The sequence below is a fragment of the Schistocerca nitens genome, chromosome 7, assembly GCF_023898315.1.
Source record: "Schistocerca nitens isolate TAMUIC-IGC-003100 chromosome 7, iqSchNite1.1, whole genome shotgun sequence".
NCBI classification, from domain to species: Eukaryota; Metazoa; Arthropoda; class Insecta; order Orthoptera; family Acrididae; genus Schistocerca; species Schistocerca nitens.
Genome location: NC_064620.1, coordinates 277,550,376 through 277,576,934, shown reverse-complemented (window position 1 = coordinate 277,576,934; position 26,559 = coordinate 277,550,376). Strand labels below are relative to the sequence as shown.

General features: G+C 39.9%; 1 protein-coding gene across 1 annotated transcript in view; it reads left to right on the top strand.

Annotated features, from left to right (window-relative positions):
- LOC126195572 (dynein axonemal heavy chain 2) overlaps positions 1–26,559 on the top strand; it is a 957,657-nt gene that overhangs the window by 852,310 nt on the left and 78,788 nt on the right. The window lies entirely within an intron of this gene.

Below are 26,559 nucleotides of genomic sequence, written 5' to 3'. Positions count from 1 at the left end.
ACATATAGTAGTTTTGTTTTGAAATATCTTTTGTCATTTGTTTATGCTACTGTACTTGTGAATGGGTAAATATTTATGCTTTGATGTTGAGCCATGGTCCAGATGATGTTTTTGTAGCATAATTAGTAGTTATTTCATGGTATGGCCACTTATAAAAATGAGAAACAAGTTAATGTAAATATTTTTCAGTTGTTTAAATCCATTGTTCTTTTAGAAGAGATCAATAGGTACACTCTATATGAAACTCATTGTTTGAAATTCCTAGGCATGCAAATGAACAACAATTGAAGTGGCCACAGTAAATGAGTAAATTAACCAAAAACCTTAGTTCCGTTTGTTTTGTACTAGCAATGTCTCTATTGTATTAACCGACAAATGGGATAGTTAACATACTTAACATACTTTCACCCTACACTATTCTCTTGCATAATTTTCTTGGGCAATGCAGCTATGGTGAAAAAGTATTTACTGAACAGAAGCTTTCATTAAGAGTATTTTGTAAAGTTGATTATCAAACATCTTGTAAAAGCTTCTCTTGTGCCAATACATTCACTACGTTGTGACAGTTCACCCACTTTATTTCTTCGTTTGTTGTCCTCAGTGTCAACGTACTGTGTTGCTACACTGGCTGAAAAATGGGGTGTGGAGGTACAACACTGACTACTTTAAATGATGTTGCCGACAGTTACACATTTGTGTTTCACAGTACTTTACTTTCACTGTTCACAACCTTCCCATATACACATTTAATATGGCCAGTGCACTATTGTTTAACTTTTGATAAGCCTTATTAATAGAGTGCAGGTGAACATCCACATACTGCTACAGTAGTTTACTATTGAACATCTTCAAGCAGTAAAAGCCTAACCACATAATTCACATTTCTTGAAGAATAAAAAGGTGCATATGGAAACAGACACTGTTATTGTTTTAACACATGGCCTAATTGTGTTACACCTATTTCACAGCTAACTTGATGCATTGTTGTTGATCTAACCAACACAGGTTTCTCTTCTGAAACTTGGCCATGTACTGACTGTCTCAGGACCAAAAATTGGGCCCTTATATATTCTCACAATAATAGGTACTGAAACTGCATATTGTTTGAAGTTTAATTTATAGAAATTACAATTAAAACTTAACTCATTAAATTAACTGAATACATAAAAAAATTTGTCCTTTCTAACAGTCTCTTCTACTACAGGAGTTAGGCCAAATTATTTGTTTAAATCATGAAATTAACAAATATCATTACACAAACACTACTTCTGACAAAACTGCTAATTACTGTGGAATTAATTACGGGCTGATTTTGCTAACATGTTTTCAAATAGAGCCAAATAAATTTTTTTAAGAATACACTTAGTTGTTCCTCCAAATGTTTATAATTAGTATAGATTTTATATTTGTTTATATGTCAACAATAGAATTTGTTATAAAACAATTACTGATTCCACCTTATAACAAAAGTATTAACTAAGAATAGTCAAAATAAATTACAGAATCAATTACATACATAAAACTAAGCACAAAATTAGATCTAGTATTATATTTTTTAAAACTGAGGGCTGCCAACCTTTGTCTTTTTTGAAAATGCAGAGTATACTCACATATGTTAATAGTTAATTTAAAAAAAATGAATTTAAGGAGGCAGATGGCAAAACAAGAGGGGAAGTAAAATAATCCCAGCTTGCTTCGTCACATTCCCCCCCGCCCCCCAGTTGGATTGATCAGATAGATATTGCAAATAGCTAACTGGGCAGTTCAATGACCACAAATGACCCCAGACAGTGGGTTAAAAATCTACACACAAAAAAATATTACTTATGAAATCTTATCAAAATTACAGCACACATGTTTTTTCAAGTTTATAATTATATGAACTGGCCATATGATAATCCCCATATAAAGTATTTACTTACAGTGTATTGTACATTTGCATAAAATATCCACAAGTTATACTTTTCATAAAAATCAGGCATCTTCATCATAAGTGATGTCCTTTTTTGGGTAAACAAAGATTACATTCTAAGATTCATATCACCTGATGCAAGTCCTGTCTTGATTCAGATAATAAATCCTCATGGGTTGCAAGAAGTTAAATTACACTCCGCATTGCAGTTCACTGTTTAGACAGAAAATTTCACTTGATCAATGTTTAGTATTTTTCACAAGTACTTTCACACTTTTATTGAGCTTAACACACATTCTGACCAAGCTGTCCACACCTTCAACAGGCCCAAGTGGCAGTTAGCAAGGAAATGCACTGCAATCAGTTCTCTTGGAGGTGGTTCTCCTCTGCCACATTGCATGAAAAAATTAGACAAAATATACTACTTTAGGACACTTACTTTTTCTTCTAGCTTAAGTCTAAGAAAAAATGTTTCACACTAAAAATTATAGTAAATACTTCATATATATATAGATATAATAGAGGGAAACATTCCACGTGGGAAAAATATATCTAAAAACAAAGATGATGTGACTTACCAAACGAAAGCGCTGGCAGGTCGATAGACACACAAACATACACCCAAAATTCAAGCTTTCGCAACCAACGGTTGCTTCATCAGGAAAGAGGGAAGGAGAGGGAAAGACAAAAGGATGTGGGTTTTAAGGGAGAGGGTAAAGAGTCATTCCAATCCCGGGAGCGGAAAGACTTACCTTAGGGGGAAAAAAGGACGGGTATACACTCGCACACACACCCATATCCATCCGCACATACACAGACACAAGCCTTGGCTTGGCTATGTTACATAATTGTCATAACATTACAACAATTAGCACTAAAATTGACTATAGTATGAAAGGTGTTGACTACAAAAAATTTTAAAATCAAGAACACATTACACTGCAAAAGATTACTCTTAAATCATAATTGTCTGAAACTGGTCTATACAAGGGCGATGTACATGAGGGCAATATTATGGAAATGGAAGAGGATGTAGATGAAGATGAAATGGAAGATACGATACTGCATGAAGAGTTTGACAGAGCACTGAAAGACCTGAGTCGAAACAAGGCCCCGGGAGTAGACAACATTCCATTAGAACTACTGACTGCCTTGGGAGAGCCAGTACTGACAAAACTCTACCATCTGGTGAGCAAATTGTACGAGACAGGCGAAATACCCTCAGACTTCAAGAAGAATATAATAATTCCAATCCCAAAGAAAGCAGGTGTTGACAGATGTGAAAATTACCGAACTATCAGTTTAATAAGTCACAGCTGCAAAATACTAACGCGAATTCTTTACAGACGAATGGAAAAACTGGTAGAAGCCGACCTCGGGGAAGATCAGTTTGGATTCTGTAGAAATGTTGGAACACATGAGGCAATACTGAACCTACGACTTATCTTAAAAGAAAGATTAAGGAAATGCAAACCTACGTTTCTAGCATTTGTAGACCTAGAGAAAGCTTTTGACAATGTTGACTGGAATACTCTCTTTCAAATTGTAAAGGTGGCAGGGGTAAGATACAGGGAACGAAAGGCTATTTACAATTTGTACAGAAACCAGATGTCAGTTATAAGAGTCGAGGGGCATGAAAGGGAAGCAGTGGTTGGGAAGGGAGTGAGACAGGGCTGTAGCCTCTCCTCAATGTTATTCAATCTGTATATTGAGCAAGCAGTAAATGAAACAAAAGAAAAATTCGGAGTAGGTATTAAAATCCATGGAGAAGAAATAAAAACTTTGAGGTTCGCCGATGACATTGTAATTCTGTCAGAGGCAGCAAAGGACTTGGAAGAGCAGTTGAACGGAATGGACAGTGTCTTGAAAGGAGGATATAAGATGAACATCAACAAAACCAAAACGAGGATTCTGGAATGTAGTCGAATTAAGTCAGGTGATGCTGAGGGAATTAGATTAGGAAATGAGACACTTAAAGTAGTAAAGGAGTTTTGCTATTTGGGGAGCAAAATAACTGATGATGGTCGAAGTAGAGATGATATAAAATGTAAAGTGGCAATGGCAAGGAGAGCTTTTCTGAAGAAGAGAAATTTGTTAACATCGGGTATAGATTTGAGTGTCAGGAACTCATTTCTGAAGGCATTTGTATGGAGTGTAGCCATGTATGGAAGTGAAATATGGACAATGAATAGTTTGGACAAGAAGAGAATAGAAGCTTTCGAAATGTGGTGCTACAGAAGAATGCTGAAGATTAGATGGGTAGTTCACATAAGTAATGAGGAGGTACTGAATAGAATTGGGGAGAAGAGGAGTTTGTGGCACAACTTGACAAGAAGAAGGGATCGGTTGGTAGGACATGTTCTGAGGCATCAAGGGATCACCAATTTAGTATTGGAGGGCAGTGTGGAGGGTAGAAATCGTAGAGGGAGACCAAGAGATGAATACACTAAGCAGATTCAGAAGGATGTAGGTTGCAGTAAGTACTGGGAGATGAAGAAGCTTGCACAGGATAGAGTAGCATGGAGAGCTGCATCAAACCAGTCTCAGGACTGAAGACCACAACAACATGATAAGCTCTCATTCTCAGCTGCATGAATTGCACAATATACACAGTACCCAATGTTGCCTAGTTCACAATTAGATCATCAATAAAGTTTGTTTGTATACAGTTATCTTGTTCATTAATCATGTCTGTCAGCACATTACTTCATTTACCTTTCTTACCTTGTTAACTAGTGGAGTGCATTCTCAAAATTTGTCCTTACCGCAGAGACAGGTTCCCTAACCATTAAGACCCTAACATTATTAATTATTTTATTATTTCATTATCTAATAAATAAACACCTGGCCTGCTTATCTACTGCAAAATTGACTTTACTGAAAAACACTCCACAGTAACAGATCCTTGTGCTGAGGCATACTTAACTCTCATTGCCGTTCAGACAAAATTATCACTTAGAAAAACTGTTATCTCACTGTATTCCATCAAATTGCTTAAGATTCTAGCCTGAAGGGCGATATACATACAAACCTTGCTTGTTCTTTCCACATATATTACTCGAGGCAACTATGTTTAAAGTTGTAATTCCTTAATGTTAGAAAAGGCTGTACCAAGACACACTTCTATAGGTAGAGAGTTATCTCCATATACTGATTGCACTGAACACAGAAACTTCTATTATACCAGAATTAATATTAAGATCTAGTATTCAAGATGATTTTTACTGCATATTGCCTCTGCTGCTGCACCAAATCACACTAATTTCACACATGAGCTGGTTACTTCAGATGTTAATTTTCTTCCACATATGTTGTCACCTTTCATTTTCAGTTTACCTTACCTCTTTGTTTGACAAATTCTGTAACCATGGTACCAATTTACTTTCTTCTATCCTCATATGATTCTATTAATACAACACTAGAGAAACCTTTTTTAAAATATTGCTATACTACAGTATGTTAATGCTGTTGTACCAGATCACGTGACTGTCAAAGAAAGAATGTTTCTGCTTCAATTATAAATTACAGATAGGATAGGAGAAGAGTTTGACTGCCTCAGGAAACATGAAAAATGAGACAAACAGCTGGGGTAAGCATTATTGCTACAAAATGAATCCAACACAGAATGCTGAACCCCCTACTTGCTATTTGAACAAGAAATTAGTCCCAAATATTACATCAATGCTGAGATATTGAATCAGCAAGAAATTGCACCCCAACACCTGTCCTGCCAATTCCAGAGTAAATAGTACCTCTTGTAGCACACTCTTTGATAGCTTACCAGTAGCACCAATAATTTTTATTCCAGACACTTGCATCACTAATATACCCTCTGTGTTCTTAATAGATTCAAAAAATGCCTATGAATTGCCATTGAAGTCACTACCAGTGTCCAGTAAACACTTAACATCTATACCTTGTACACTTGCTGTTATTAAAGGATGCCACTCTTCCTTTTTACTTACCATGTGATCTTCTTCGTACAAAAAATCCTCATTAATCCTTTCCCTGGAAAAACTTTCATTCTGCTTACCAAATTGATTATCAGTCACAGTCAAATGACAGATAGCATGGTCCTCTTCCCCATTACCACTCTCAAACTCTAACTGTTCATTAGGCCTAACATTATCCTCCTTTATTCTTTTTTTACTTAACACATTGCCTTCATTATCAATTATAAATTCAAATACCTCATCCTTATCACTACTGGATTCATCATTGCTATCATCATTATAACTGCTGTCGGACTCAGACCCATTTTCACTTTCTCTACGCTTTAGATTTTGTACCTCTTCCATCTTTTTCTCCATTTCAGTCAATTTTGAATCTACATTTTCATTTACTTTTACTGGTTTTTCCTCTACCACTACTGCACACTTGATTTCTACCTCAGTTTCTGAATAATTTTTAATCTAATCAATTTCGTTCTCAAGTTTAACCCTGTTTACAGAACAAAATTTCCTGGTTGCCTTGACTTGATCTTTACACTGTTTTTCAGATGCCTCCACCCTCCTACTATAGTCATCACAAAGCTTCTTTCTCTCTTCTACACATTTACTACTCATTAATGTTAATTTCTCATAAGTGTTATGTACTACTTTTTTTTTTTCTTTTCATCACAATCTTTAGCTACTGCCTCAACCTTATTATTTAATTCTGAAAGATTAGAGCTGGCTACTTGAATCCCCTTTTTAATTTCTTTCTTCAGTTCATCCTTTAAGCTCACCATGCCAGTTCTGATGCTATCAGTTTTCTTTTCCACCATATTAATGTCTTCTTTCATACTATTTTCCACCCTACTAATGTCTTTTTTCACACTATTTTACGTCCTACTAATGTCTTTTTTATACTACTAATGTCTTCTTTCATACTCATATTACTCGAACAACTCAAACTACTCATAATTTGCCTTAACATCACTTCCACTTTTCTATCTGCCATAAACTTTTGTCCTTGCTGATTTTCGCTACTGGTTCCTCCTCCATAAACTTAACGATTTCATCCACTTCAGTACTGTTTTCGTCCATCTCGCTCACATCACCATACAATGTAAATGATGGTTTTATCCTTCAAAGTTACATTCATGTTTGATTTATAATCACTATCGCCTACAGAACCAGTCCCAATAAAGTCCTTCTGTTCATTAACAATTTAACCTCTACAGCTTTGCTCTCAGTCACACTGTCTTGATTGTTACGGCCACTCATTAAATATCACTTAAAATAAAACCACTTTTGCTATGAAATTACCATATTCTCATTCACTCTTCTTCTGCTACTCTACTGCTGTCATCTCAACCTGTACAACTGCAGCAAGTTGTAATTCTCTCGGTGAGGCATCTTATCTCCAGTCAGCTGTGTCCACCTGCATGCTGATTGGCTGCTCCTGTACTCAGTGGCTGCTTCCACAGCAGCCCCTTGCTGATTGGCTGCTATCCTACTGTGGCCATGAAACCCCAGTGCTGATTGGCTGTATCATCTCTTCCATTTAAAACTGTACTGTAAACTATTTGAGTTCACACTTCACTGTGAAACTTTGTGAGTTCTAGTTTATTGTGACCACAGAGAATATTTATCACGTTGGGGCAACAAATGTGATGGTTCACCCGCTTTCTTTCTTTTTTGTTGTCCTCGGAGCAAACTGCCTCCAGCCAGAACAAATACCGTATATGTACAGTTACAGAACATTCCAGTACAATGATAATTGCCATTTGTGGATACTTATAGAATATACTCGAACTGAATATAGAAATTAAAATATAACCGATCAGGTGAGCTTCGCACTCACAACCCTCCATGCAACAGTCTAGTATCAGAACTACTACACTATGGGGACTGTGCTACTCAGCTTCTTCTGCGATATTGCTCCGTCCTTAAGAGAACACGTCTTGGTGTTACATCTTCCTAGTCTGGGAAAGAGTCATCAGGCCTGCATACTCTTGACTCCCAATGACTGCTGTTCGCCCTGGCAGTGATCTTCTTAGAACTTCCTTTGCTGCTATGCTCTTCATCACCTTTCCACTTGTTGCGTGTCACTGGAGCTTTGAATTTACCCTGGGTTGCAGCATCCTTACAGGGCTTCATTCAAAGTACCGTATTTACTCGAATCTAAGCCGCACTCAAATCTAAGCCGCACCTGAAAAATGAGACTCGAAATAAAGGAAAAAAAAAGTTTCCCAAATCTAAGCCGCACCTGAAATTTGAGACTCGAAATTCAAGGGGAGAGAAAAGTTTTAGGCCGCACCTCCAAATCAAAACAAAGTTGATCCATTGTAATATGAGACACAATGTAGGTCGAATTAATGACGATACAGCTACAGTAGTTTGTTTCGAGTCGTAAGCTTAGCAGTTAAGCTATACCAGGTAGCCATTGCTATGCGCCAGGCGCTCCGTCCGTATTTATACGGGTACCCTTCCTTTTTCACGTGCTTCGTCTGGTTTGAATCGATTTGCTTATTTTGCTTTGATTTGATAAGTGCCGTTTTCTTTGTTATAGGTGTTTACGTCACTCTAAGCTGAAAATGCATTACTGTACTGTGTCATGCATTGTTTGTTGCATTCTGATAGTGTGTGTTTACGGCCTGTCGCCGCTCGCGGCATGGCTTGCTTTTGTGCGCGCTACCAATCTTTGCGGCCGCTTCTTTAGTACATCAAATTCTGCACAGAAATTAGTCATCTTAGATTTAAAAATCTAGTCAGTTGCCGTGCTTCATTTCTGACAGTATCACTATTACCCATATGAATAATACGAATATAAACATGACACGATATGTATATTCTTCCGCGTTTGCTGTTGTCTCACTCTAGTTTCGTAGTTTATTGGGCAGACAGGATTTAAATAAGATAGCAGCAAACAAGAAAGAATACATGGCAAAATGTTTATATTTGTATTATTCTTATGGTGAAGAGAATACTGCATGTGATTCACATTTCATCAGGTTCCTATTAGCAACCACCTCTTCTCACAGGTAGGAAAAAATTCAGAACGTAGAGTTGGCCATATTGACAAACATCCCAAACAGTCTTACCAGTCGGATTTTTGTAGTACATTGAAATTCTGCTACATTCGAAGATGAACAATACGAAATTTGTATTTACTTCATTAGATAATGTATGAAAATGCAGTGGTCGAAACTTGGGACGGAGAAAAAAAAGCTCGTCTTCCACCTTCTTTTTTTTTTTTTAATTTATTTACTGATGCAGAGGTTTTGGCGCCAGTATTTATCTTTGTGCCTACAAAGCATGCCTGTGTAGCGCTACATATATTCGACGGCAGAAGTTAGTTGTGGCGGCACCTACCAACATTTTTAAGAACTTCCGATTGCTTTGCACTAGATTGTAAGCCGCAGGCAGTTTTTTGGATTACAAAAACCGGAAAAAAAGTGTGGCTTAGATTCGAGTAAATACAGTACGTGGACCATATCTCTGCTATTTCAACGTCCTGTGTCAGGGCTGAAATCTTCAATTTCATAAGTAACATCAGACAACTGTTTTACAACCTTATAAGGTCCAAAGTAGCGCCTGAGGAGCTTCTCAGAGAGACCAACCTTCCAAACAGCAGAGAAGATCTAGATGAGGTCACCAGGCTGGTAGACAACAGGGCAGTGGCTCGGGTCATACCTTAGGTGATAGTTTTCTTGAACCTGCTGTGTGCAGAGTTGAGCTACCTGCTGAGCTTCTTCAGCTGTGATTAACAGTTAGCCAATGTAGTTGTCGTCTATGTCATGTGGATGTAATGGGAACGCAGTGTCCATCCTCGTAGTTGCCTTACGCCCATGCACCAAGAAAAATGGCATAAATCCTGTGGTGTCTTGTTTGGTGGTGTTGTAGGCACCTCATACCAGTTGTTCTGCACAACACTGACAAACATTGATAGCATGTCAGCCAAAGTCTTACTAAGGCGTTCAGTAAGCCCACTAGTTTGTGGATGATAGGCAGTCATCATGAGATGAGTAATGTTGCACCGATGGTTTATCTCTGTCACAAGATTTGATTGAAAAACTTTCCCTCAATCCGTAATTAACGACCTTGTGGCACCATGTTTTAATACAATGTCTTCCACGATGCATTTGGCTACCTCAAATGCTTCGGCTGTTTTCACAGCTTTCGTAATGGCATAGCATGTCAGATAATCAGTGCAAAGAATAATCCATCTATTGCCACTAGCAGACGTTGGAAATCGTCCAAGGAGGTCAATCCCAATTCGATGGAAAGGCGTTTTGGCTGGTGGAATTGGTATGAGTCGGCCAGGTGGTTTCTGAGGAACTGCTTTCTCCTCTGGCACTCACAATAGTGCGACACATAGTGACAGACACTCTAAATAAACCCGGCCAGAAAAATCTCTTGCAGATTCTATCGTATGTCTTAATAAATCCTAAATGTCCGGCCTCAGATGTGTCATGGAATTTCTGTAGAACATCTAAGTGCATGTTTTTAGGGATCACTGGTAGCCACCTTTTTCCAACGGATCAAAGTTTTTCTTGCAAAGTAATCCATTAACTACCTTAAATTGTCCTTTCACATCCTCTGACCGATTTAAGGCAAGCATAATTTGAGATATCTTGGTATCCTTCTTCTGCTCAGCAAAGATCCTGGAGTGCAATGAGACATTCACTCTCTTCATAAAAGTCTTGATGGTCTTGCACATGGTATCTTGAGAGATTGTCGGCATCTTGGTATTTTCTTCCACTTTTGTATACTATGGTAATCTCATACTCTTGAAGATGTAGTGTCCATGTGGCGAGTCATTCTGTTGGATCCGTAAGACCTGTCAACCAACAAAGTGAATGATGGTCTGTAACAACTGTGAATGGACTTCCATAGGGATACTGTTGAAATTTGCACATGGTCCAGATCACATGACATTCTCTTTCTGTAGTTGAGTAGTTTCTCTTGGCTTTTGTAAGTGTTCTAGAAGCATAGGCTATAACCTTCTCTTTTCCATCCAAAATTTCCACCAGAACAGCACCAATCCCATACCAACTGGCATCTGTGTGTAGTTCTGCAGGTGCTCTCTCATAATAGAGACCAAGTACAGGGTCATTCGTCAGAGCTTTTCGCAGCACATTGAAAGAATGTTGTTGAGCACCACCCCAGAAAAATTTAGCACCAGCTTTTAACAACTCTTGTAGTGGCCTGACGTTGATACAAAAGTCGTTGATAAAACAATGGTAATAAGAACAAAATCCGAGGAAGCTTCTCACATCTCTAATACTTTAAGGAATAGGAAATTCCGTTATAGATATCACCTTTTATGGGTCTGGCCGCTCACCTTCATTTGACACAAGGTGTCCAAGTATTTTGATTTCTTTTGCTCCAAAGAGACACTTTCTTGGATTAAGTTTCAGTCCACCTTGTTGGAGACACTAAAGAACGGCCCTCAGTCTTTTTACGTGTTCATCAAATGTCTCTGAGAACACTATAATGCCATCTAAATAACAAAGACACATCGTCCACTTTAGGTGACTTAGATTGATTATCCATCATCTGTTCAAAAGTTACTGGTGCATTACACAAACCAAACAGCATTACCTTAAACTCATACAGGCCCTCAGGGGTGATGAATGCAGTTTTCTCACGATCAGCCTCATCTACTTCGATTTGCCAGTACCCCGAGTACATGTCCATAGTTGAGAGAAACGTAGCCCCCTTCAGATAATTTAGTGTATCATCAATTCGTGGAAGGTGGTAAACATAATTTTTAGTTATCTTATTAAGCTTCCTGTAATCAACGCAACAGCACCAGCTGCCATCCTTCTTCCTGACGAGAACCACTGGTGATGACCATGTGCTCTGCAAAGGCTGAATGATGTCATTCTTCATCATTGTCTCTACCTTGGCACAAATTATTTGACGTTTCATTGCTGACACATGGTATGCTCTCTAGCTTATTGGTTGATGGTCTCCAGTGCTAATCCGGTGCTTCACTGTCGATTTGTCTAATTTCTTCTTCACCTGTAGATTGAAGCATTCAGAGTACTCTTGAAGTATAGAAAGGAGCTTCTTCTATTGTTCCTTAGTGAGTTCTGGTGATAGTAATGCTAGAAGATCTTGTCTCATAGTGGTAGTGCCAATTTCACCCACAGATTCGGCATGGGAGGTTTCTATGATGCTTAACTGTTCGGCAATTAATGGCTCAGTGTTTGCTACGCACTTGCTTCTTGAAGGATCTGCAGTTTTTGGCGACAGTTAACTATCCACAATTCACCGAATCTGTTCTTAAATGAGATGACAGAGGCAGGGATGACCAAGTTATTCTTCAGTGGTGTGCTTCTCTTGTATTCCACTGCAAGTTCCATGGGTTGATGCATTGCATGACACATGACAGTTACCTTTCTAGAACTGACTGCAGCAATGATCACTTCATCCAGCACATATAGTCTCCACACACTCGGGTGTGCATCTTCTGCCCACAGTATCTCCTCTCATCTAGCATAATCTTCAAGCGACTACAATCCATAATTGCCTGAGAAGCTTTCATAAAGTCACATCCAAGAATGACGTCATGACTACACTCTTGTAAGACGATGAATTCTAAGGGCTGTGTATGGCCACTTATGCCCACACAAATGACACATCTTCCTGTAGGTTTTACATATTTCCCATTAGCCACTTTCAGCAGATATGTTTTGTTGACGACAAATACGGTTTTCTGCAACTGGCGATGGTACCTCTTCGAAATAAATGAATATGATGGTCCAGAGTCCACATGAGAGCTTGGGCTTGTCAGCCATCCGTGAGGATATCGACATAGTTTCCTGTTATTTTCTTAGTGATCAGCAGTGGAGGAGTTTTCTCTTTGGCGGCCTCACCTCAAAAATGGTTCAAATGGTTCTGAGCACTATGGGACTCAACTGCTGAGGTCATAAGTCCCCTAGAACTTAGAACTACTTAAACCTAACTAACCTAAGGACAACACAAACATCCATGCCCGAAGCAGGATTCGAACCTGCTACCGTAGCGGTCGCGCGGTTCTAGACTGTAGCGCCAGAACCGCTCGGCCACCAGCGGCCGGCGGCCTCACCTCCAAGGAAGGTCACACCCTTTAGTTTTCCAGGTTGTGGCGGCTAGGTGATTGGCTAGAGCTCCTAAATGGTGATGGAGACCTTGACCGGCATGTTGGGGAGTGTGCTCTTCAGCAGCTAGCTTGCAGTGATGGTGACCTACGTCACCCTGCACCCACATCTTCTTGTTCATCTTCGTCGTCCCGGAGTTGGTGTTGGCTAAGATCGTCAGCTGTCTTCTGGCATGGGCGTCATCAATTATCCACTGCCTTTCTCGACAATAGCACACCACATGTCCCGGTTGTCCACAGTGGAAACGTACTGGTTGGTTTCCTGGGTCCTCCAGACATTAGTCTTACCTGGTGCCCAAACAGGTTCCTCATGCAGCATTGTAGGAACGTGACACCGCATGGATGTCGACTTTTTCACCATTTTAAAGGGAAATGAAGGACAAGAGAGTGGGTTCAATATCTGTTCCACTTCCTCCCTTATGACCTCTTGAAGCATCTTGGTTTTCTGCACGCTGTGCAATCCAAGTGCCTTCTGAACTTCCTCTCTCACTATCTGACGAAGAACACTTGTGAAATCAGTTGCTTCCTCCACCACAGACATCGATAGAATATTTGGAAGCCATTCAAACTACTTGCGTGTAATTCTTTTTTGGTGCATTGTGTCAGTATGCTGGCACCATTTTATGAAGTCGTCTGCTATCGAAACCTCCTTCAGGAGTAGGGCTTGATACATGTCGTCAGCAACACCCTTCGTGAGATGTACAACCGTATCTTCCTCCTTGATTCTAGGATCCACTATTTTACACATCTCCAAGATTTCTTGAATGTAGGATGCTGTAGTTTCTCCTGGACACTGTGCCCTGCACTTTAAGTTTATCTTCAGCCTTGCACTTATGTCGTCGTGTGTCGCTGAAACACTTGCGCAGTTCGCCTGGAATACTTCCCAGCTTGTGAACTTCTCCTCGTTGTTCTCATACCATTGCTTGGCAGTGCCTGTCAAGTAGAAAAATTCGTTAGCCAAACACACAGTGTCATCCCATTTATCAACTTTGGCTATATGCTCATATACCCTCATCCACTTGTTTGGATCTTGGCCATCATCACCAAAGAACCCGGAAGGATGTCTCATGTGTTGGTACATAGTTGCTGTCATCGAAGCGTCATCGTCTTCTTCTGTCACAGATAGATTGTGATTTGGTGAATATGGCTCAAACTTGAGTTCTTGCCACATAAACAGCGGCTCTGTCGTGGTCTGATGGGAGCCATTGTGTCATCGATAATGTGCGCTATCACAAGATCCAATACCCAGTGTCTCTGCCAGAATAATGTCACGTAGAAGGCAGTGTAATTAGATGAATCATGAACAACAACTTCACTTAATGAAGGTTTATTCAGCTCTTGCGCATACAAGAGTGCGGAGCGAACTGCCTCTGGCCAGAACACATACGGTTATATACAGTTACAGAACATTCTAGTACAATGATTCTTGACATTTGTGGATACTTTTTGAATGTACTCGACGTGAATATAGAAATTAAAATTTTACACTTCAGATGAGTTTTGAACTCATGACCATCCATGCAACAGTCTAGTATCATAACCACCAGACCACAGTGACTGTGCTACTCAACTTCTTGTGCGACAAAATTTGCAGGCGAACATTCACATACTGCTACAATAGTTTACTATTGAACATCTACAAGCAGTAAAAGCCTAACCACATAGTTCACATTTCTTGAAGAATAAAAAGGTACGTATGGAAACAGACACTGTTATTGTTTGAACACATGGCCTAATTATCTTACACCTATTTCACAGTTGCATTGTTTTTGAGCTAACCAACACAGGTTTCTCGTCTGAAACTCGGCTGTGGATTGACTGTCTCAGGACCAAAAATAGGGCCCTTATATATCCTCACAACAATAGGTACTGAAACTACATATTGTTCGAAGTTTAATTTACAGAAATACTACTAAAACTTAATTCATTAAATTAACTGAATGGATCGATTTTTTTTTTTCTCAATATCTTCTACTATAAGAGTTAGACCGAATTATTTGCTTAAATCATGAAATTAACAAATATCATTACACAAACAATACTTTTGACTAAACTCTTAATTACTTTAGAATTAACTAAGTGTAGTAACACTGTTCACGTTTAAGTCGCACTTCACTTAGCGTAGACCGGGACTGTGTCCTAGGCATGCCCGATGTTGACTGACTGGGCACGGCCCGTGCTGCTGGAGTTGTTGTTGTTCTTGTTGTTATGCCGGCAGAGGTCGCGTCCGAATTCTCGCGTGCCCTCTGGTGGACGGGACTCTACTTGCGGCAACTACCGCCCGTGACGCGCCGTGCCAATGTGCGCCTCCCGCGATCTTTCTGGTGGCTACTACACTCCTCCTCCTTTGGGGGGTGAAGCCACTGTGATCCACTGCATCGGAACGTGGATCGTCGGGCAGGAGCGATGACCTCCACATCCATTGGATGGCCGGAGTCGAGGGGATCTGCCAACCCTCGAGCTGGAACCTTCAAATACGGCTGGAAGTGACCCACACGAAGAGGCCCCCGTCATCCCACAACCGGAGCTCGGGACAGAACGGGTGACAAGCTGTCGAACTCCGGATCCCGTTCCACCTCGGGAGGGGCAAGACCCAGTGGTGGGGACGAAGGGGAAGGGACAACCACAGGTGAACTAGCCCCCTGATAAACCGAACCTGCTAGGGGGGCCGGCTCTCGCTGGGGCATCTCGAATGATGGTGATGCCGGTGCTGGAGCTACTGGAGGCTGCCAAGGCCGAGAACCATCGCAGTGCGGCAGAGTCACAGTGGGGAGAGGAGGTAACGTCCCCTGTGAAACCAATACAGGTGCCGGCAATGGGGAAGCCAGTGTCCGAGAGGTCGGAGGGTGGGTGCCCGAACGTGGACGTAGCTGATTTTGGTGACGACGTACCACCCGATCCCCCGCCTGCAAGGTATAGAGCCGGCGGCCATTTCGGCGCAGGACCACCGCCGGTATCCAACGTGGATTGCGACCAAACCCACGGGCCCAGACCGACATACCCAGTGGAAAGCCAGGTACTTCGTTTTGTGAAGACTGGCGAGGACCAGGCCGGAGGAGGTGCAGCAGAGTCCTAGGTTGACGTCCATGGAGGAGCTCTGCGGGGCTGCGGTCGCCCATTGGTGTGGTCCGGTATGCCGTCAAGAAAAACGTCAAGGCTTTCTCTGCAGGAAATTCGTGCACATACTTTTTCATCTGCGTCTTAAATGTGCGCACCATGCGCTCGGATTCCCCATTCGATTGTGGATGGAAGGGGGAAGAGCAAACGTGCCTAATACCGAAGCGCCTACAAAAAACCTGGAAGGTCTGCGAAATAAACTGCGGTCCATTGTCTGAGACCAGGGTGATTGGCAGACCTTCCACAGAAAAGATTTTTGCTAGTGCCTGGATTGCAACTTCTGAAGTGGTTGAGGAGCAGCGAACCACATATGGGAATCGGGAATAAGCATCAATGACAATGAGCCAAAAGCCATTGAGAAACGGTCCCGCAAAATCGATGTGAACACGTTCCCATGCTTGGGTTGCCGGCGGCCATGAAGAGAACGCTGCCCTGGGAGATGCTTGTTGGCTCGCACACTGGGAACAGGCGGCCACCAAGTGCTCAATTTCTCTGTCAATACCGGGCCAGTACACATGTCTGCGAGCCCAGGTTTTAGTACGGGAAACACCCCAGTGCCCCGCATGTAATAACGTGAGGACCTCCCTTCGTAAACCTGCAGGAACAACCACGCGAGGAGCTGTATCATCGGTAGCCAGAAGGAGAACTCCCTCCAAGACCGAGAGGTGGTCTCGTAGAAGAAAATAATTACGAAGAGGGTCCGAGGCCCGGCCCGGAGGGCGGGAGGACCACCCCTGCTGAATGAGGCGAACTACTTGCCGGAGAACCGGGTCAGCCGCCGTTTCCCTGGCGACTCGAGAACTAGTGATCGGAAAGCCATCAACTGCTTGGCGGGATGCCACATCCAAATGAAAACACATAATCTCCTCTCGATCGAACGTAGGATCCGGGCCCACCGGAAGACGGGAAAGAGCGTCGGCGTTGGCATGCTGTCCTGTAGGGCGAAAATGAATGTCATAATGGTACTTAGAGAGGAACAAGGCCCAGCGCTGTAGTCTGTGGGCCGCCCTATCCGGAATCTGAGAGGCAGGGCCAAATAACGATATTAACGGCTTATGGTCAGTGATTAACTGAAACTTCGTGCCGTACAAGAAAGGGTGAAACTTGGTAACAGCGTAGACAATGGCCAAAGCCTCTTTTTCCACCTGGGAGTAATGGGCCTGCGCGGGACTAAGCGTTTTAGACGCAAACGCCAGTGGTTGCTCGGAACCGTCTGCGTTGCAATGGGCCAGGACCGCCCCCACCCCATACTGCGAAGCATCTGTAGCCAGGACCAACGGCTTACGGGGATCAAAAGTAGCCAAACAAGGGGCTGAAGTGAGGAGGCCCTTCAACGAGGTGAAAGCTCGCTCGCATGCAGGCGACCAATCAAAAGGAACACCCTTGTGCAGAAGGCAGTACAGGGGGTGGGCTATAGTGGAAGCCCTGGGAATGAACCGGTGGTAATAGGCTATCTTGCCTAAAAAAGCTTGTAACTCTTTCAGCGAAGTGGGCCGAGGAAGGTTGACGATACCTTGGACCAAACTTCCTAGTGGCTGTATGCCATGCCGAGATATGGTGTAGCCCACATACTCAATGGACGGTTGGAAGAAGGTTGACTTATGCAGGTTGCAACGCAAGCCCACAGACCGGAATTTGAGAAAGAGGGTGCGAAGGTTGTGCAAGTGTTCCTTCGTGCTGCGGCCTGTGACAATTATGTCATCCAGGTAATTAATACAATGAGGGATTGTCGACGTGACAAGCTCAAGATAACACTGGAATATCGCCGGGGCACTGGATATTCCAAAAGCCAACCGCTGGTATTGGTAAAGGCCAAACGGGGTGTTGATGACCGCCAGCCGTTTGGAGTCCTCATCAAGAGGTATCTGATGATAAGCCTCCGACAGATCGATTTTCGAAAAATATTGGCCACCCACCACGGCGGAGAACAATTCATCAGCACGAGGCAAAGGATAGGTGTCCACCACCAATTGGGAATTAATGGTGGCCTTGAAATCGCCACAAAGACGTAAGGTTCCCGAGGGCTTCTTGACAATAACGAGGGGCGAAGCCCACTCACTGGAAGAAACGGGAAGAACGACCCCTAGGGCTGTCAGCCAGTCTAGCTCGTCCTTTACCTGAGGGCGGAGAGCCAAGGGGATCTGTCTCACGCGTAGAAAACGCGGGCGAGCCGACGCCTTCAACGTTAAGTGAGCTTCAAAATCAGAAACACGCCCCAGGCCCTCCTCAAAAATATCTGGAAAGTCTGAGATCAAAGATTCCAATGAGTGATAGGGAACGTCTTCGGAGACCAACTGTATGGTGTCAGCAATAGAAAAACCGAAAGCTTGAAAGGCATACAGGCCAAAAAGGTTAGCGGAGCTCGCATCACTGACAACAATAAAAGTAATAGGCCGAGTGACTGATTTGTAAGTCACGTCGGTAGTGAATTGACCCAGTAGGGGAATGAACTGTTTACCATAACCGCGTAGACGCCGGTAAACTGGCGCCAACGGGGGCGATCCAAGGTCGGAATAAGTTTGTGCATTCAACAACGAAACTGCCGCCCTCGTATCTACTTGCAGTTGTAACCGGCGCGACCGAACCGACACCTCGATAAAGAGTTTGTGGGCCGATGCGTCGGGAGCCTGGCCCGATGAAACTTCCTGAATGTCAACGTCCATGTCCTCTGCACTTGCTTCCTTCGATGCTTTTGAGGCTGAGCAGCAAACTTTAGCAATGTGACCTTTTTTATTACATTTGCGACAAATGGCCCAACGCTGGGGGCACTCTGACCGATCGTGATGTATATAGCACGACGCACAGGACGGCAACAGGGGCCGGCGGCCGGAATTCTGTTTACGCGCCGTGCGGGAGCGGCTGTAACGGCCAGATTGTACCGCTCGCACGTTGTCCACCCCGGACACAGTGGACGCGGCCGCGTCACCCTGAACCTCCGCGACGTCGCACCACGCTTCCAGCTGTTGACCTGCCGCGTGAGAGACTTCACACGATTGAGCAATGGACAGAACTTCCTCGAGGGAAGGGTCTTCTAACTGCAGGGCCCGTTGCCGGACCTCCCTATCAGGGGCCGAACGAACATTGACGTCGCGTACCATAACGTGGGCATACGACTCTCGCGACTGCTCCGTGACAAAATGACACTTGCGACTAAGACCGTGCAGGGTAGCGGCCCACGCCCGGTAAGACTGATGGGGCTGTTTCTTGCATTGATAGAACTCGACCCTAGCCGCCACAACATGCGTGCGGCGGCGATAATATGAAGACAGCAATCAACACAATGCGTCAAAAGACAAGGACGAGGGTTCCTGCAACGGCACTAGCTGCCGCAAAACTTGATACAGCGAGGGAGATATCCAAGACAAGAAGAGAGCACGACATACCTCCGCATCGGCAACATGAAACGCCTGGAAATGCTGCCGAAGGCGATGTTCATATGCGTCCCAATCCTCCGCCGTCTCGTCATACGGGGGAAAGGGAGGAGGGAACTGCGCCGGAGCAGACGGCGTGGAGAGCAACGCCGGAAGCACTTGTTTCATGGTGGCCATGAGTTCCGTCTGCTGCGCAACCAAAACTCGCACCAAATCCTCCATGCCGTGGAGAAACTGCGAAACCGGAACAACGACGCAACACGTGAAAGAACAACCCTACTCGTCGCCAATTGTGTAGTAACACTGTTCACGTTTAAGTCGCACTTCACTTAGCATAGACCGGGACTGTGTCCTAGGCATGCCCGATGTTGACTGACTGGGCACGGCCCGTGCTGCTGGAGTTGTTGTTGTTCTTGTTGTTACGCCGGCAGAGGTCGCGTCCGAATTCTCGCGTGCCCTCTGGTGGACGGGACTCTACTTGCGGCAACTACCGCCCGTGACGCGCCGTGCCAATGTGCGCCTCCCGCGATCTTTCTGGTGGCTACTACACTAAGGGTTGGTTTTGTTAACTTGTTTTTGAATGGAGCCAAATAAATACTTTAAGAATACTATTAGGTGTTCCTCCAAATATTTATAATTAGTACAGAATTTATATTTGTTTATATGTCAATAATAAAGTTTAAGTTATGAAACAATTACTGATTTCACCCTGTAACAAAAGTATTAACTAGGAATAGTCAAAATAAATTACAAAATCAATTAAATACATAAAACTAAGCACAAAATTAGATCTGGTGTTATATTCTTTAAAACTGGGAGCCATCCTTTCTCTTTTATGAAAATGCAGATTATACTCATGTACATCAATGGTAATATGTTAAAATTAAAAAAAATAATAAAAAAATTAAAAAAAATGGTTTTAAGGAGGCAGATGGCAAAACAACTGGGGAAGTAAATTTACCCAGGTTGCTTCGTCACAGTGTGATGTTATTTGTACTGAATAATATACATTTACACCTACACTCTGCAAACCAACACAAGGTGCATGACAGAAGGTGTGTCCCATTGTAACATTTTTTTAGGTTTTCTTCCTGTTCCATTCACATGTGGAGTGCCTGAAGAGATTGTCTGAATGGCCCTGTGCATGCAGTAACTATTCTAATCTTATCCTCGCAATCCCCATGTGAGCGATATGTAGGGCTTGTATTATATTCCTAGATTAATCATTTAAAGCCGGTTCTTGTAACTTTGTTAATAGACTTTCTCAGTATAGTTTACATCTATCAAGAGTCTTTCAGTTCAGTTCCTTTAGTAGCCCTGTAACACTTTCCCATGGATTAAACAAACCTGTGACCATTCGTGCTGCCCTTCACTGTATACATTCAATGTCCGCAGTTAGTCCTATCTGGTACAGGTCCCACATACTTGAGCAATATTCTACAACCAATTGCATGAGTGATTTGTAAGCAATCTCCTTTGTAGAGGGATTGCATTTCCCCACTGTTCTATAGCTTAACTGATGTCTTCCACCAACGACTGAACCTTTGTGATCATTCCATTTCATATCTCTACAAACTGTTACATTAAGGTATTTGTATGAGTGGCTGATTCCAACAGTAACTCATTGATATTATAGTCATAGGATACTATGTGTTTTTGTTTTGTAAGGTGCACAATTTTACATTTCTGAACATTTAAAGCAAGTTGCCAATCTCTGCACCACTTTGAAATATTATGAAGGTTTGACTGAATATTTATGCAGCTTCTTTCAGACAGTACTTCATTATAGCTTCTTTCAGGTAGTATTTCATTATAGATAACTGCATCATCTGCAAAAGCCCGATTTTACTATTGATATTTTTCTTCAAGATCATTAATATACAACAAGAACAGTAAGGGTCCCACCACAGTTCCCTGGGGCACACGTGAAGTTACTTCCAGATCAGAAGATGACTCTCCATCCAGGACAACATGCTGCATCCTCCCTACCAAAAAGGTCCACAATCTAGTCACAAATTTCACTTGATACCCCATATGATCATACTTTTGACGATAAGTGTAGGTGAGGTACCGGGTCAAATACTTTCCACAAATCAAGAAATAGAGCATCTACCTGATTGTCTTGATCCAAAGTTTTCAGTATCTCATGTGAGAAAAGTGCTAGTTGGACTTCACATGGTCCATGTTTTTGAAATCAATACAGGTGGGCATTGAGGAGTTTGCTCTGTTCAAGATACCTCATTATTATTAGTACAGACTATGTTCTAAGATAAGGTGATGAATTGTAAGAAGCACACCAACAAAACTAAAACCATTCATCTGGGCTATCAAGCATCACGTTAGAATGTTGCATAATGTTTGAAGCAAACAGATACTGAAAGTTTTGGAACACTTGCAACTACATGGTAAAAATATGCAAGAACCTATCAAACCCGTAAATCAGCTGAGTGAATACAAACACCATCCTTAATTAAGAGACACTGATGAACTGCTTTAAATAACTTGCCATGTGAGCATATTCAGCACTGCTGCATTTCACTAGCTCCATTCAGAAAATGACACCAAATATACTGTGTGGGAGATATGTCGCCATTGCTGCCACCTACTAACTACTGCCAGCACTGATCAGTCAACAACATGCGAGACAGAACTATAGGGGCATATATTTTAAAACTGTTCGTGTTGAATACCTGAAAGAGTTTATTTTAAATTATAGTGAATTTATAAAATAAATTTTTAAAATTGTTTTACACTGAGAACCTAACTGCTTAAGCTGTTGTAAGTGCCCTGTAGGTAGACTAAATTTTATATTGACTGTTGGAACAGAGGAGCTGCACTCACAGTCAGACAGTGCAGGGTATACAACTATGTTTTAATTGTTTGTATCTTTCAGTCCCCCATTAACCCTGGACCCTGCCAAGGTAGAATGATATCAATGTCTTGTTGTTGCTGTTGTGGTCTTCAGTCCTGAGACTGGTTTGATGCAGCTCTCCATGCTAATCTATCCTGTGCAAGCTCCTTCATCTCCCAGTACCTACTGCAACCTACATCCTTCTGAATCTGCTTAGTGTATTCATCTCTTGGTCTCCCTCTACGATTTTTACCCTCCACGCTGCCCTCCAATGCTAAATTTGTGATCCCTTGATGCCTCAGGACATGTCCTACCAACCGATCCCTTCTTCTAGTCAAGTTGTGCCACAAACTTCTCTTTTTCCCAATCCTATTCAATACCTCCTCATTAGTTACGTGATCTACCCACCCAATCTTCAACATTGTTCTGTAGCACCACATTTCGAAAGTTAGTTATAATATACCAGCACTATAAGATTTTACATTTTGGTAATAAATAACTAAACAATAAGAAACCAGACCTAAACCATCTCATCCTAACAAAATTCTAATCAAATTAGGACTAATAATTAAAAAACCTATAGAAAGAATAAATATTAAAACAATAATAATAAAACGATTTATATTCTTTTTGCCCGATATATAATCCTCTCTATAGTAAACAACCAAACAAGAAATATATATAACAAAAGACATAAAAATAAGAGACATTCAATCCAAAATTAAAGTTTTACCAACCATAGAACCATTTAAATTAAAAAGTTCTCACTCAACAAAAACTCTATAGTCAATTATTAAATAATAAATACGTAACATAAAAATTATAGTTCTAGAAAAGAATAAAGAAAAAACTCAAAGAACAAATAAAAGAATATTTAAAGGCAATCAATGCAAAAGTAAAAGATGATATTCACAAAAATAACCAAGAGAACAAGTATAAACCCCAGAATAATAATTACCATGCTGAGAATAAGAATATATATATATATATATATATATATATATATATATATATATATATATATATATATATAATAAAAAGGTCTAAAAAAAGATAAAAAAACTAAAGCAAAAAATCTAAAAGAAGATCAAGACATAATTCTATTTAATAATCTAAGTTCACCTACCAAATTAATGATGGAGGAGCAGCTATATTTGATAATCTTAAAAGAAATCACCATAAAGCCACTCTAGGTATCAAATTAATTATACCTTTGTTAATTAATAATCTTCTTCTACCTAAATGTTCATAAATAATATTAGATAAACAAAACAATCCAGAAGAAAATAAACCATGACTAACCATTAAAGAAAGAGAACCCATACAACCTCACCAATTTATAGTTATCAATCCACCAGTAACCATTCTTATATGAGCAACAGAAGAATATGCAATTAAAGACTTTAAATCAACCTGACGAAAACAAATAAATCTAACAATAACCCCACCAGATAAACCTAAAGATAATCAAAAATAATTAAACTTTAAACCCAAATAAGAAATAACCTTTATAACACGAAAAATACCGTAACCACCTAACTTCAATAAAACATCAGCAAGAAATATTCTACCAGAAATAGGGGCCTCTACATGAACCTTAGGAAGCCATAAATGAACCAAAAATATTGGCATCTTAATATATATATATATATATATATATATATATATATATATATATATATATATATATATATATAGAAAGAAGACTTAATCTAGCAAATGAACAATAAAGCATAATCATTAAAATTGAAACCATAAAGACAAAAAAATTAGAATGATAAGATCTTAAATAAACTGAACCTCTAGCAGTAATTATTAAAGAACAAATTCAAAAACTCAGCAAAATCAAACTATAAGAAAAATAATCAATACCAAAATAATATCCAATTATATTGAAATCTGCATATGAATAAACACAAATTATAAAAACAAAACTCGACAGAAAAATTAAAGAATGAACCAACCATCAACAATTATTCAGCAAACAAAGAGGGATCAAAAAATAGTTATAAATAAATACTTTAACATAAAGATAAACCAAAAGAATTAAAAGAAATCATTACCATGAGAACGAATTATTGAAACTAAAATAGAAAGACCTAAAGCACCTTCACAGACAGAAAAAACTAAAAAAATAACAGGAAAGAAATAATCATAATCAACTAAATAAGAAAAACAATAATTAATATAAACAAAGAAATAACAATATACTCTAATCTCAGAAGAACCATCAATAAATGTTTACGTTTAGAAGAAAAAACATAAACACCAGCAAAATAAACAAAGAATTTAAAACAGAAAATATAAACATTAGTTTTAATAGTTTAAGAAAACACCGGTCTTATTAACCGGAAATAAGTCCAGCTCCCACTTTTAAAACTTCAGAGGTGGAAAAGCTTCCATCATCGGTCCCCAAAACCGATATTTTAAATAAACTAACCCCTGAAATGATTAAAATAATAATTATATCACTATCAAATGTAATGAATATTAATTTTATTAAATTAAGACACCGAATATCAATAATGCTTTTCATTATCCTACAAACGTTTTTAGTTGGATTAATAACAGGAACAATAATGGAAAGATATTGATTATCATATATTTTATTTTTAACGTTTCTTGGTGGTATATTAGTTCCATATATTACAAGAATTGCATCAAACGAAATATTTCAACCTAATCAATTACCATAATTATTACCTTAACAATATGGGTATTTATTATATCGACATTAATTATCCTAGATATAACAATATTTGTAGACTTTTTCAAAAATACTGAAACTATAAATATTGATAATTCAACCAATTACCAAGAAATAACAATATCTTTAGAAAAATTATATAACAGACCAACATTCATTATTACAATAATAACAGTAATTTATTTATTTTTAGCACTATTAGCAGTAGTTAAAATCACTAATATTAACCAGGGGCCTATTCGTAAAATAATATAATGTACTAATGTATAAACCCTTACGGTTAAGACATCCTGTAATTAAAATTATTAATAACTCCTTAGTTGATTTACCTGCACCAACAAATATTTCATTTTGATGAAATTTTGGGTCCCTGCAAGGGTTATGCTTGGTAATTCAAATCGTAACTGGAGTATTTTTAGCTATACATTATACATCAAATACTGAAATAGCATTTTGTAGTGTAGTTCACATCTGCCGAGACGTAAATAATGGTTGAATTATTTGAACTTTACATGGAAATGGAGCATCTATATTTTTTATTTGTATTTATTTGCATGTAGGACGAGGAATTTACTATGGATCTCATATATACATACACATCTGAATAATTGGTACAGTAATTCTATTCTTAGTTATAGCAACTGCATTTATAGGATACGTTTTACCTTGAGGTCAAATATCATTTTGAGGTGTGACAGTAATTACTAATTTATTATCAGCAATTCCATATTTAGGAAAAGATTTAGTTCAATGGGTATGGGGAGGATTTGCTGTTGATAACACAACATTAAATCGATTTTTCACTTTTCATTTTGTATTACCATTTATTATTGCTGCTATCCTGCAATTCATTTATTCTTTCTTCACCAAACAGGGTCTAATAACCCGTTAGGACTAAACGGAGATATCGAAAAAATTCCATTTCATCCATACTTTACTTTCAAGGATTCTATTACATTTGTATTAATAACATCATTATTAATTATATTATGCTTAATTAATCCTTACCTCATAGGAGATCCAGATAATTTTGTACCTGCTAATCCATTAGTAACACCAGTTCATATTCAACCAGAATGATATTTCTTATTTGCATATGCAATTCTATGATCAATTCCTAATAAGTTAGGAGGTGTTATTGCATTATTCTTATCAATTAGAATCTTAATAATTTTAACATTTTATAATAAAACACCATTCCGAGGTATCCAATTCTATCCTATTAATCAGATTTTATTCTGAATCATAGTAGTTATTGTATGCTTATTAACATGAATTGGTAAACCACCTGTTGAAGAACCTTACATTATAACAGGACAAATCTTAACAATTATCTACTTTACATACTTCTTAATTAATGTCCATGTTGCAAATGCATGAAATAAGCTAATTAAGGAATAATAAGGTAATTAGCTTAGAAAAAGCATATGTTTTTGTAACATAAAACTAGAAGTTTAACTCTTCTATTAACTTTTCTTTAAAAATTTCACTAAATAAATGAGATAAATAAAATCTTTACACAAACAAA